Source organism: Sus scrofa, chromosome 13 (assembly GCF_054392235.1).
Source record: "Sus scrofa isolate SSC_HxYL_T2T_F1_AM1 chromosome 13, Sscrofa_HxYL_maternal_Yorkshire_Landrace_v2.0, whole genome shotgun sequence".
Lineage (NCBI taxonomy): Eukaryota > Metazoa > Chordata > Mammalia > Artiodactyla > Suidae > Sus > Sus scrofa.
Window position 1 is genome coordinate 119,516,215 of NC_139395.1, and position 14,097 is coordinate 119,530,311.

Here is a 14,097-nt window from a genome sequence, read left to right on the forward strand (position 1 = left end):
ATAATTTTCAGGTAAAACTTTATGTATTAATTACTTGATTTTTTTCTGTTAATATGAATTTTTACTTCCTGCAAGACAGACAAAAATATAATTCTGAAATTTTCCTTTTTAATGTCATGTTTGGAGTTTAGTGTTAAACTGTTTTAAAATTTCTTCCCAGAGAGGAAAAGAAAATGTTTAGGCAATAGTCAATAAAATAAAAGACTCCAATTTCCAAGAATTTGGGATGTAGATCCTTGGTATAATAGTTATATTGCTTATTCATCTAATCTTACACATAGATTAGAAATAGAAAAATGATTTTAATTTACTTACTTGGAATTTACTTCTTTGCACTTCAAAGCCTGGATAACTAAGTGAGAACAGAAATATAGTTAGAATAATCCTCCTAATCAAGAATTAGCCACCTCTTCAAAGTCCCAAAATAAGTTAGGGAAATTGCCTTAGTGATTTTCTCCTTGGGGAGGAGCAGTAGTATGAAGTCTTATTAACATCTAATTCTGAAAGAATCAGGGGATCTGTTTATATTATAACGTGACACTTGCAGTTCTCCTCAACTTTCCTTGCAATTTCTTTAGATATATCCTACTGAGAGAGGTATATCAAGTCCTTCTGGCTTGAGAAGCATATAGAACAAGTCATAGCCTTAGGCCAGCCGACAGTCTTCTATGTGGATCATCCATATTCCTATTCTGAGCAACCTCTACTGTTGTTTCTTGCACAAAAATCTCCTGAGATTAGTAGTTTGTAGACTGTAATTGCCTATTATTTCTTGCTCATTTTCTTACTCCTTTGATAAAAGTGAAAGACTGAGCCTTCGCAAGATTTTGTACTTATGTCTTATTCTATTAGCCTAATCATAATGCAATTCCACTTAAGCACAAACACTGCAAAAGCAATCATTACTTAATTCTAATTCCTAACTCACTGTAAATAAGCCAGAGTATGTTTTTACCAACTAATTTCCAGTGTGCATAAATAATAACATATATTTAGATTATTACAGTGCTAACTCTCTCTGATGAGCCAAAAGATTATATTTTCTTGTGCTTATCTTGCAGTTTCACAATTTGTTCCATTCATTTCCATGCTGTTCCCTTAAGGTATTATGTACAGTCACCTTCCTCATCACCTGTTTCCCACTGTCATCTCCTTATCTTTTCCTTTAGAGTCCTGCTTTGCCTTGTTCCTGTATTAGTGACAGCTCCTTCGGTGATCTAGCTTCCTTTATTTTCCTTGCCTTCAGATAGTCTCATAGCATCTTTCATCATTCTCCACATATATTATTTGCTTTATGCCATACTATATTTGTAAAATACATAAAAGATTGGTAGTATTTTTATTTTATAGATGATGAAACTGAAGTACAGAAGATAAATGACTCCCTAGAGGCCATGATTTGTGGGCCTTGTAGTGGGTTTAATAGGAGAAAAGCAGAGGTGAAGTGCCAGAATAAAGAAGTTAGAACTGAGATGAGTGATAGAGACCTAAGAAAGAGGGAGTTAAATGGTCCAGGGCATAAAATGACCTGAGGAACAGTAGAAATAAAAATAAAAAGAGGGAAAGACCTTAAAATTGATGACTCCTGTGTCCTGATAACTTCGAAGTGCATTTCAATTTGAAATCTCTATCACCTCATTGCATGGGTACAGATGAAAAAAAAAAAAAAAACATGCAGAGCATTCATCTCTCCCTGAAGCTTCACAAATTAATTCACAAAATTCCTAAGATGTTGAGAGAAGAAATACTATGGACAAGTTTAGTCTTATATCAGTTACGGCCATTTCTCTTTATCCTTCCAAATGTACTTCATAAATTATATTTTATGTAATAAACCTTATCTACCTACCATGATGTTATTTAGCCTACACTTCTATTTATTAAACATTAACCACACACATTTTAGTGGCCTAAAATTATTCATTTATTTTTTACCTTACCAATCTAGGAAAAGAGTGACTTGAATAATTACCATGGTCTCCTGGGAACTTCCGCATTCTGTGGGTGCAGCCAAAAAAAAGAGAGAGAGAGATCATGGCCCCTAATATTATCACCTCTGTGATAATATCAACAATGGACCTAAGGATGCTATTACTCTACTTGCTAAAAATTTATCAGTTTCCACTAGTCCTCTCTGTTAGCCTTGAGGTTAGGTCTCTGTCCAATCCTTTTTTCTTCCTTGTTTCCAGAGCTAATGTAAAAACCTGCAGAGTTTGTATATAATGTGAATCTAAGGAGGTACCTCTGGCATTCTGAAGTACACAAATTCCAAAAATACATCTAATGACTCTGCATCAGTTCTATATATCAGCGTTTCTATTAGGGCACATAGCAGATTATACTCTAATTAATACAATGAAAAAACGGACCTATATCTAGTAATACACGGTTTTAATTTGGTGATTTTCTATAATGAGGCAAGCTGTGTTATAAATGTGAACACATGTGTACTATTCAACAGTGAATAGTACAGACCCAGCCCCACTCTTATGGAGCTTACATTCTAGTATGGGGAGAAACAGATAATAATAAAATAATAGAACACATTGGGGAGTACTTGTAAGTGCTATGAAGGAAAATAAAGCAAGATAATATGACAGGCAGACATGGGTACTTATTTCAGAAAAAAAAATCTCAGTAGTGGAAATATAAATAGAAAAGCTAATGTATCAGAAGACCTGTGAACAAAATCTGAATGAAGTGAGTAAGTGAGCCTGCCATGTAGGTGGAGACATAATGTTTCTGGGTGAGGAAGTCACAAGTGTAAATGCTGAGACAAGAATGTGCTCAGAGTACTTAAGGAATAGCAAGGGGTCCACTGTTGCTAGGGTAAAGTAGGCAACTAGTAGAATGGTAGGAAATGAAGACACAGAGAAAGCTAGAGACAAGGTTAGTGGCTTATAAGTGATAATAAGAACTGAGAACTTTATTCTAAGTGTGATGGGAAATCTCTGAAAGGTTTTGAGCAGAGTAACATTATTAGATTTGCCACTTAACATCATCATTCTTGCTTCTAGACAGAGAGTAGACTGAGGGGTGCAAGGCAATAAACAATTAGGCAAATTAGTGGCTATGGAAGTTGTCCATGTTAGATATGATGATGTCAACTGAGTTGGTGGTGGAGGTGGTGACAAGAGTGACCATAAGAACATATCTCAAGGTAGTTCTGATTACCTTTGCTCTGGCTGCAGTTACTGAGGAATTAGATATGAGGTTTAAGAGAAGAGAAAGATGAAATGAGAATGCAACATTTTTAATCCTCAGCAACTAGGTAAGTAGTGTCATTATTTTCTTCCATTTAAAGAACATTGGAAGACAAGAAAGTTGAGGGCAGAAAATGATAAGAATCAAGAGATTATGTTTGGAGATATTGAGTTGAGGTACCTAAAGACATCCTAGTATTATTTTTTCTTTTTTGTATTTTTAGGTCTGCATGTGCAGCATATGGAAGTTCCCCAGGCTAGGGGTCGAATCAGAGCTACAGCTGCTGACCTATACCACAGCCACAGCAATGCCAGATCCTAACCATGTCTGCCAATAATACCACAGCTTATGGCAACGCTGGATCCTTAACCACTGATCTAGGCCAGGGATCGAACCCGCATCCTCATGGATACTAGCCACAATCAGAACTCTTAAGACATCCAACCAGAGATTATTGTGTTAAGGTTTTTGTTGTGGGTCAACTGAGCAAATGTGGATTTTTATGTTTCCTTAGTTCCCCTCCCTGAATAGTTTACGCTGGGTCAAAAGACATTCTTCATGAGGTTTGGAAGGCAAAAGTGAAGCAGCAGCCATATTCTTTTTCTCACAAGGATAATGCAGGGGACAGGGTACTTTGTTGTATACACATGTGGTCATTTATCTGCAGACTCATCTTGCTGATCTGAGGCAGCAGCCAACTCTCAGAAACTTAAGGAGTGTAAAAAGGAAAACAAGTATTTAGTACTAGAGATATATTTTATACTATTTGCATTATAATGGATAGAAGGATAGTGAAAATGAACCATATTATTAAATAATGTGACAAGGGATTTAAGTCATAATTAAAGAACAATCCTTGGCCAGAAAGGAAAACAAATACATTTACACAAAGCTCCCATTGGTTCTAGACCCTGGCAAGTCCTGGCAGTGCTTTTAAGAGGCTACAGAAGACTATCTGATGCAGTTTTGTTGGGCTTGTTAAAAATAGCCCTAGGGCAGACACATGCCATCCGTCAGAATTAAATGGATCTCTTAGCACCTGTACTCTGTACTCTGTTCTATGTGCTTTCTCAGATACTGATGGGTCCTTGGCCCTTGCTTCTAGGTGTAACAGTGATCTCTGCCTAGGGAAAAGGTAATGATGCCTGGAACAATATGCAAGCCAAGCATATATTTATCATCTCAGGATTGAGCTTCTATTACTAATACTAGCTATTTTGTATTGAGACCTTACTCTGTGCCAAGCTCTTGCAAAACACATTCCGGATTTTATCTCATTTAATTCTGGCAATAGTTGTATAAGGCAAATTCTAGTATTTTTCTCATTTTGCATTTAGGAGTAAAGAAATTTACTAAATTGCTCAAGGTCTCACAGTAAATGGTAGGACAATAAGAACTCAACCAGGTGCCATCCGCCTCTAATGACTGAACCTCACTTATTGTATTAAATTGCTCTCTGGGCTTAGGTAAACTTGGGGAAAACTCCTTTGTTGCGGAGACTTCTGGGAGTATCTGATTGCTTGCTTTGAAATTGAACTCTGACATGGCCCCTAGATTCTTTGAAATCCTGAAGGAGGGAGTAGAACCTGCACTAACTCTTGTGATGTTTCAAAGGAAATAGCAAATTTCTGTTTTGAAATAGAGATAAACAGCCATATCTTTAAGACATATTCTTTTATTATAGAAAAAAATCACTTGAATGAATCATATAACCATGTAAATAAAAAGCAGACTCCATATCAGGAAAGCTATTCCAGACTCTTGATTATAAGTAATGAATGTATTCTGTTTCATAATGGAAAAAATGGTCACTGTGGTATATCTCCGTAGACTGACATCTTCTGATTTTTGTTGTTGTTGTTGTTGTTGTTGATAGGATGAGACCTGACTGTTCTAGAAAACAACAGCTTGTCCTGTGGAGAATTCTGAGTACATGCTGATGGAAAATTAGAGGGTGAATACTAAAACGCAAATGTGCTGTTTTCCTGAGAGTTATTTCTGGGACAATGAGTACAAGCAGTGGTGAAGCAAAGGTGAAGGCAGCAAAGGTGAAGTATGGAGCTGGAGGAGCAAGAGCTAGACCCCAAAGCAAGATATATAATCCACCAAGAAGATGTAGCCATCATAAGCATGTATGTACTGAGAAGCATAATTCCAAGTCATATAAAGGAAAACTATTTCACAAAATAATAGAGTAAAAATTCTTCAGTGAATGGAGTTCCTGTAGTGGCTCAGTAGTTAACGAAACTGACTAGTAACCATGAGGTTGCAGGTTCAATCTCTGACCTCGCTCAGTAGGTTAAGGATCTGGTGTTGCCCTGAGCTGTGGTGTAGGTTGCAAACGCAGCAGGATCCCATGTTGCTGTAGCTGTGGCATAGGCCAGCAGCCATAGCTCCGAATGGACCCCTAGAATATATTAGTTTAAAAATCAATAAAATGTGAGCAAAATTTCTATAACAGAAGACAATAGACTAAAATTAAAAATTAAAAGCAAAAATAGCCAAAACGAATTACATTTTGAAAATAAAAATACTCTTTTCAATTATTTGTATTAAAGAAATCAAAATTGAAATTATAGATTATTTAGACTCTCACCTCATATCAAATCATAAATTAAAATCATACTCAAAGAGATTTTAAGCATTAAATGCTTTTTAAAATTTTTAAGTAATGTATTTATTTATTTTTGCTTTTTAGGTCTGTGCCCTTGACATATGGAGCTTCCCAGGCTAGGTGTTGAATTGGCGCTGTAGCTGCTGGTCTGTGCCACAGCCACAGCTACACAGGATCCGAGCTGCATTTGCAACCTACACTACAGCTCACAGTAACACCGGATCCTTAACTCATTGAGCAAGGCCAGGGATCACAGCTGTGACCTCATGGATGCCAGTCAGGTTTCATTAACTGTTGAGCCATGACAGGAACTCCTAAATGCTTTAAAAAAAAAAAAAAAAAAAAAAAAAAAGCCTGATAATAAGTTGAATTTGCATTCACCTCAAGAATCTAGAAAACAACAAAATGAACCAAAAAAGTTTAAAACCAAAACAAATATAATTTGTGGTTGTTGTGTTAAATAAAACTATATCTAAGCATACTCTCTTGACCCTCTATGGAACAATAAATAGAACAAGCAAAAATAAGTCAGTTACTTGCTCTAGGAAATTCTTGCTCTTCAAAGATAAGACTGTGAACAGACTAAAATAGCTTTTTAATCAAGACTAATAGCTTATTCAACAGTACTCATTTCAAGAAGCTCACTTCTTGATGCCCATCAATCCAAAACTATTATTTCTCAAATCCTGCCAAATCCCAACCAGTTTCCCTCCTGGCAAGTCTCACTCTAAAAGCATTCTGCTCAGGCACTAAAACCTAATAAACATCTCTCTCTCTCCCTCTAATAAACTGAGCTTTGCTTGATTGATAGTTCTAGAAGAATGTTGAGACTTTAACAAAGGAAGAAAATAAAATAAATCAATACAGACTTTGAAAAACTTATGGTTTCCAAAAGAGACAGGTTGGGGGTAGAGGGATGCACTGAGGGTTTGGGATGGAAATGCTATAAAATTTTGTTGTGGTGATCCTTGTACAACTATAAATGTAAAAAAATTCATTGAGTAAAAAAAAAAAGATATATAGCCTATAAACAATGTAAAATGGTGACAAAACAACTATAATAATTCTTTTTTAGAGTAATTTATAGATAACAACATCCATGATTAGGTGCTATTGGAATCAACTTAGTAAACTATGGGTTAATGATAATTATATATTAATAAATTATCAAATCAGTGAGAAAATATTTAAACAACATACAAGAGCAATGAACAAAGGAAGTTAAAGTGATTTGTAGGAGAAGAAATAAGAGCAAAATAATATGAAGAATAATGAAACACTGGGGATAAGAAAATGTGTTTGAGACAAGTATACTTCAAAATTCTCTAGTAGGCTTTTTTTTTTTTTTTAATGAAAGCAATTGTTGTGGACTGTAACAGTGTGGGGAAACACACAGTTTCTTGAAAACTAAGTTGGAGGACAAAGTACTGTCTTCTGTCAACATTTGAAATATGCAAACATTAGGACTCAAAAATTCAACTTTCAAAAAAAAAAAAAAAGGAAAAAGAAAAATTCCACTTCCAGAATTTAATCCTGTAGAAATTCTCCAACTTAGTTGTTCATTATTACTTCACTCTTAGAAAAGAAAGAAAATGAAGTTATCTTATGTCTTATTAATATGGGCAATGGCTTAATAGGGAAAGGTATACTTACAATTTGGAGGAGCTGGCTATTATAAGAATGAAATATATTGATATGAAGGATGCCCATGCCATTTTGTTTGTGGGGTGGAGAAAAAAGAAAATTGCAGAGCAGTATATATAGTCAGGTTTCACTTTGTAAAAATAGATATAGTCCTGTATATTTTTCCTATACACACATATATGTGTACATATAAATACACATAAAATACTTGCATGTGCAAATTCTAAATTGTATTCATCATTGTGCTCAGATTATAACTAGTGTAAAAGAGCTTGGAGGGAAAGATATGAAAAATTTGCTTTCATTTTAAACACTTCTATATTGTTGAGTATTTTCAAAGAGGAGTCATTTGCTTTAAAGTTACTTATTTTAAGTTGTAGGCCAGTGTTACTGGAAGCCTGACACCCTCCATCTATATCCTGCCTCATTAAGGTTAGATGACTGCAACGTTGTTATACCATTTAACAATCTATACATGGCTGCTTTCCATATAAGCCATCAGGTGCAATATACAAGGTATATAATAACCACAAAATACCTTTAATGCTTAATTTAATGTAAAATGATTAATAAAGCTTGGACAATGAAATGAATCAAAAAAGAATGAATAAATAAATGATTTAATAGGAGAGAATGAATGAAGGAATAAACAATAAGGTAACAGTAGAAGAAATGAAGAAAAATGAGAATGACATTAGAAAATTACAATCTTCTGCAAGGAATTAGAAAAATAAAAAGATTGGAGTTCCTGCTGTGGTGCAGTGGGTTAAAAATCTGACTTCAGTGCTCAGGTGACTGCAGAGGCTCAGGTTTGACCCCTGGCCCAGAATAGTGGGTTAAAGGATTTGGTGTTGCCATAGCTGCAGCTCAGATTTGATTCCTGGCCCACGAACTTCTACATGCCTAGGATGCAGCCACAAAAAAATAAAAATTGGAAATAAAAACATAAGCTAAACGTCAAAATTTAACTGACTGGAAGTAATAACTATTAGAGATTGATGGAAATTATTATTTTTGTGTATTTTTTAAACAGACTATGATCATGTACATTATTAAACACTACAAATCACCTTTTCTATAAAGTTGCTTAAATTATAATAATACATTTAATTTGCTGAATTTCTTCAAAGCATTAGGATTTTCTTATAATTACATAAATGTATTGTGAATATAAACATTACTATTTTGCTAAAAGGATTGGGTTATCAGTTTTTTATAACATATCCTGATTAATTGTATTTAATGTGAAAACCTATTTTTAAAAATTATGCATTCTCCTTGGTTATTTATGTATTGTATTTCAATTATAGCTTTCATTTGGCAAGTAATGAAAGTACCTGATGTGTTACATTTATTCTTTTTAAAGGTAATCATTGTTCAGAAGATGCAAAATGCCTGTTCCAGAACACAGGGTACTTAGAATGCATTAGACACATCTATGATGACATTGGAAAGTTGGTTTGCTGCCATTACTAAACTGTTACCTTGCCACATTGTTTCTTCCAAGAAGTAGGCACATTCATCAAACATAACCCTGAAACTATCTTAAAATTTATGTTTACAGAAGGAAAATGCAATGCTGGCTTTAGTAATGGTGATCATTTCCTTTAAAATATTTAATAAGCATAAGTAACTAATTGTTATAGTTATTTAGTAGGCATGAATAGATAATTTATGCCACTGTCCATTTTTTGAGCTGTACAAAGTTTATCTTTTTACTTTAGATGGATTTTGTTCAACCTCTCTAAATAATAAGCCATTTATAAGAGAAGGTAAGAAACAACTGGAAAATTTTGTCTAGTTTCTAATTTTTTCCTGGAAAAATATGCAATGGTACTAGGTTCTAATTTTTAGAAGCTGGGATAATAGATAACTTACTCTTGAGGTATTATATTAATACCATATCCTGAGGCCACTAAACTAATTCGGGGATGAACAAACTATAGTTATGGACTCAATCTGGCCCACTGCCTATTTTTATAAAAAAAAAAAAAAAAAACTTTTGTTGGGATACCCTGGCTTATTATATACATGTTATCTATGGCTGATTTTTTTGTTATAATAATAGAGTTAAGTAAATGCAACAGAGACTATATAGACTATAAAGACTGAAATATTTACTGTCTGGCCCATTACAGAAAACATTTGCTCATTACTGAACAGAACTAATTGATCCTCATGTCCTGCTCCATCATTGTATAAAGTAATACCCAGAAAACCATAGGGAGCACATGTAATCTCTAGCAGCATTTCTTATGCTTGAGAAATGCAGGCAATCCCTTTGAAGGATGAAAAGTTTTTCCCTAGACCATGATTAATGACTTAAATTGCTTTTACTATACATCTGATAAACATATAATTAGGTATACTCTCTTTTTATTTATAGCTTTAGTGTATTCCAAGACATATTTAAAGTATTAAAAATAGAATTAACATTAAATGGATTTAATTATGATGTTATTTTGCACAAACTAAATCAGTGTTGGAAGCATAAAATGGCATTACCTGATGTGACATAAGCTCTTTTGAGTTTGGCACATAGGCCCCTACTGCAGTCCCTGTGATAATTGTTCTTCTGTTTTTCTCTATTCACATTTTCTATATAACTTCTGTCAAAACAGAAAAAGTTGCCTTCATTTGGGCTTGACTTCTTAAGTAATAACTTAACATAATTGGAGAAAGGTCATACTACTGGTGTGTAAACCTACCTTTGTTCTTTTTCTTATTTTCTCAGGACCATTGAAGTATCCTTTCATGACATCAACTTATTTCCATATGGATATGCAGTGCAGGCACTGGATTCTCACAGAAGTCCTTGTTTATAATGATCATCCAGGTGACCTGATATGTGCTTATATATATATATATATATATATAATATATATTTTACATAACAGAATATTATTAAAATTAAAGGGGGAATTAAGCCACTCTCATTGAGCACTGGTTGATTACCAGAATGCATTTGCACACCTTTATTCTAAGAAACACTGACCCCAAGCAAATGTGAAAACATTGTAAAAGAAAGTGCAGATTATTTGTCTTCATTCAGTAAGGCAAGGATGAAAGATGCTATAATGTTACTTAGGGCTAGAGCAGTTTTTAATCACAGACTTCTAGAACTTGAGCAGACTCAAAAACAGTTCCCTTTTTTTTTTTCAACAGAATTATCCTCTTATAAGAAACCAAAGAATTTAATAAAATGAGCACATTAATAGTCAATTCTGCATAATACAGAGTTATTAAGGAATTGAATATGGGATATACGTTTCCTATATTTTTAATGCTTATAGCCAACCTGAAAAAAAACAAAAGTTTCTATATCAAATAATTATACAGTATAAGGTTTTAAGTCTATGCATGAATAAGTGCCAAAACAAGTTGTAATAATAATGCATTTAAAACTCAGAAGGAGTTTGGTTAATTAGAGGAAATTATATAAGGTACAGAATTTGCTGTCATGAAGATTTCTATAATATCAGCTCCATGTATAAAAAAATATTTGCTAAACATTATATTTCATCAGAAAATGAGATTTCAAATTTTAACATACTTAGACATATTTTGATGCTTGCTTAACACCTTCAGAGAAGATTTAGATAGTATATTGACAAGATTATGGAATTACTAAAATAATGATGAAATTATGATTCTTCTGGGTAATATATTTCTGATTTGAACAAGTTCCAGGCACCAACAGTCTCTGTTTAACTAACTGTTCTAGAACAAACCATGGAATTTTCCTCGAGTGAGGCTGACTGAGAATGCTAGACTCAGTTCTAGGTTACTTTTACTTTGATTTTCTTCCAAAGCAGCAAATAAACAGAGTCACTGATATAAATAAAGTAAGAAAGTAGGTGGGTGGATATGACAAAACACTTTGCCCCTTACAACGTAGTGAGGTGACTCCGTGTTTGGTGGTCTCAGCAAACCATTAGGAATGAGATGCTGCTGAGTCAAAGTGTGGATCTGTGTGCTTCCTGCCTTTTGTGTCCCCAGTAGTCATGTTAGCACCCAGAGGCAAATCACACTATCTTAACAGGCAATAATTCCCTTTTTCAGGAACCTGCATTCCCATGCCATCTCTGCAGGACCTAAAAGGTTCCTACTTACACATACTTAGGTATAGCTGAGCCTAGCATAATGATAACATTCTGCTTCCCTGATTAGCAGTACATAGAAAAATTGTTTTTCGAAACAAAAGAAAAATACAGGTATAAGGAATAAGGACATTGAAAAGAGAAACAATGATACCTTTTAAAATAAGAAGACTCCTACACAACATTGTACATCAACTGTACACACATATATACGTACGTACATAGATACATACATAAAATAAAAAGACTCCTAATTACTTAGATTAAAAAGTATAGTTTGGATTATTATGCTATCATAGGATTTCCTTTGTGATGCAGCAGGTTAAAGATCCAGCTTTGTCACTGCTGTGGCTCAGTTTCAATCCCTGCCCTGGGAATTTCCCCATGTTGCTAGAGCAGCCAAAAAAAAAAAAAAAAAAAAAAAGAGAAGGCATTTCCATTGTGGTGCAATAGAAACTAATTCCACTGGGAACCATGAGGTTGCAGGTTCAATCCCTGGCCTCGCTCAGTGTGTTAAGGATTCGGCATTGCCGTGAGCTATGGTGTAGATCTCAGACATGGCTCAGATCCCACATTGCTGTGGCTGTGGTGTAGGCTGGCAGCTACAGCTCTGATTTGACCCTTAGATTGGGAACCTCCATATGCCATAGGTGCAGCCCTAAAAAGCAAAAAAAAAAAAAGAAAGAAAAGGAGACTGCTGAAAATTTTTATGATTTTCAAATTTTATTGTCTCCACAAAATACTGAGGCATTTGAATGACAATTAAATTTTGTTATCAAAAATGCAAGAGTGGCTACATTCATATCAATAAATGATATATGAACTGCATCTGATATGGTAGCATCTTTTACATTCTTCCTTTCTCTTAGAATAGACTGTGGCACATTATAAAATAGATTCCCTTTAGTTCATGACTTTTTCAGTTGCAAATTCATGTAAACTACAGGACCAGTTTGGCACCTGCTGTGATCATGAATCTACTGCTGTTTCTCTAATCAGAAAACATTCCTATTAGATAAACCATCTGGCTTGAAAAACATCCCTTTTGCATTCAAAATGGTTTTGTTAGAATTCAGCCAAAGTATATTTTAAAAGGAAAGATGTGTCAGCAAGACCAGTCTGTTTACTAATGGAATAGTCTTCTATTAAAATATCATTTGCAGAATAAAAGCCATAGAATGAAAATATTTTACAATATGAATATGTTCTAGTTACATGTGAAAATGAGAGTGGTGGCAACCTTTGTCTAAGGTCACCCACTGAAATCTGTTGAAATTTAGTTAGTCATAGTCATCATCTGATCAGAGCCAACTAAATTGCATGTTATTCTGATTGCAATCATTTTCTTTGAATTGTGACATATCATGAACGTTGCTTCGTGACTATCAGATTTCCTGTAGGTATCAGCATACTACTTGGTTATCAACTGAATCAAGTTTATTCCTGTGGATGTGAGTCATTTTTATTTATGCTCATATTCTTCAGGCTATATATATCATATCATTTATCCCAATACCAATAACAATATAATTCTACTGTAGAAATAATTTATAGGAACTCAAAATATCTAGTCTTAATATTTTGAGTGAATCTTGGGTACTACTAACAGGAAAAATAAAATGTGGAAGAATGAGAACTTTCTTCCAAGTTAAGTAAAGCTTAACTGTTATAAGGAAAAATGTGGATGGTAAAAATATACTGCTCTTTGATCTTTTTTGTTCAGTTAATGTGTTTATCAACATTTATTGTAGGCGCACACTTTTTTTTTCTTTTTGGGGAGCACTCGAAGCATATGGAGGTTCCCAGGCAAGGGATCTAATCAGAGCTACAGCTGCCAGCCTATGCTACAGCCACAGCAACATCAGATCCTAGCCATGGCTGCAACCTGCACCACAGCTCACAACAACACCAGATCTTTAACCCACTGAGTGAGGCCAGGAATTGAACCTGCAACCTCATGGTTCCTAGTCAGATGCTTTTCCACTGTGCCATGACAGGAACTCCTGTATGCACACACTTTTTAATGTGTTCTCAGTTAATATCTTAAAAAATAAAGACATGCTTCCTGCCTTTAAGGAGTTTGCATCCGTTTGAAGAAGCAAGACTAATAAAATAACTGCCTAGTCATGAAAGTGTGCCTGTGGATTTTTGCGATTCAGTTGAATCAGAAGATCAGAAAAGGGAAAATCAGAATGGAAGAAGTAGAATTTAGAATTGTTTTGATGGTCAAGTTTGTGTTAAACAAATAGAAGGCCAAAAAAGAGGACATATGGAGGGAACATGAATGGAAGAGTAGAAATGTAGGATACAGATAAAATGGTCTTTTATGTAACACAGAATGGGATTTAGACTTGGATATATCAAACTTAGGTAGCTATGCAGGGTCTTTGTAATGTGAATCAAATAATTTAATATTTGCCCATACAAATCAATACTCTTATTTTTCACTTCTATTTTCTCAAGTCAGCTGTAGTCTTCACCCACAAGGCATATATTATATTCTGGAGCACGTATTTACTTGTGCCTTGAACATTG

At 34.4% G+C, this 14,097-nt stretch overlaps 1 long non-coding RNA gene across 18 annotated transcripts in view; it reads left to right on the forward strand.

Moving 5' to 3' along the window:
* The window catches only part of LOC102166202 (uncharacterized), a 418,378-nt gene that overhangs the window by 285,689 nt on the left and 118,592 nt on the right, over positions 1 to 14,097 (forward strand). For 16 of the 18 annotated variants that reach the window (XR_014822613.1, XR_014822614.1, XR_014822622.1 and 13 more), the window contains 2 exons: positions 5,081 to 5,336; positions 10,197 to 10,298. The exons of the other annotated variants lie outside the window; for them this stretch is intronic. This is a non-coding gene — a long non-coding RNA (uncharacterized LOC102166202). The remainder of the gene's footprint in view (positions 1 to 5,080; positions 5,337 to 10,196; positions 10,299 to 14,097) is intronic. 18 annotated transcript variants of the gene reach the window in all.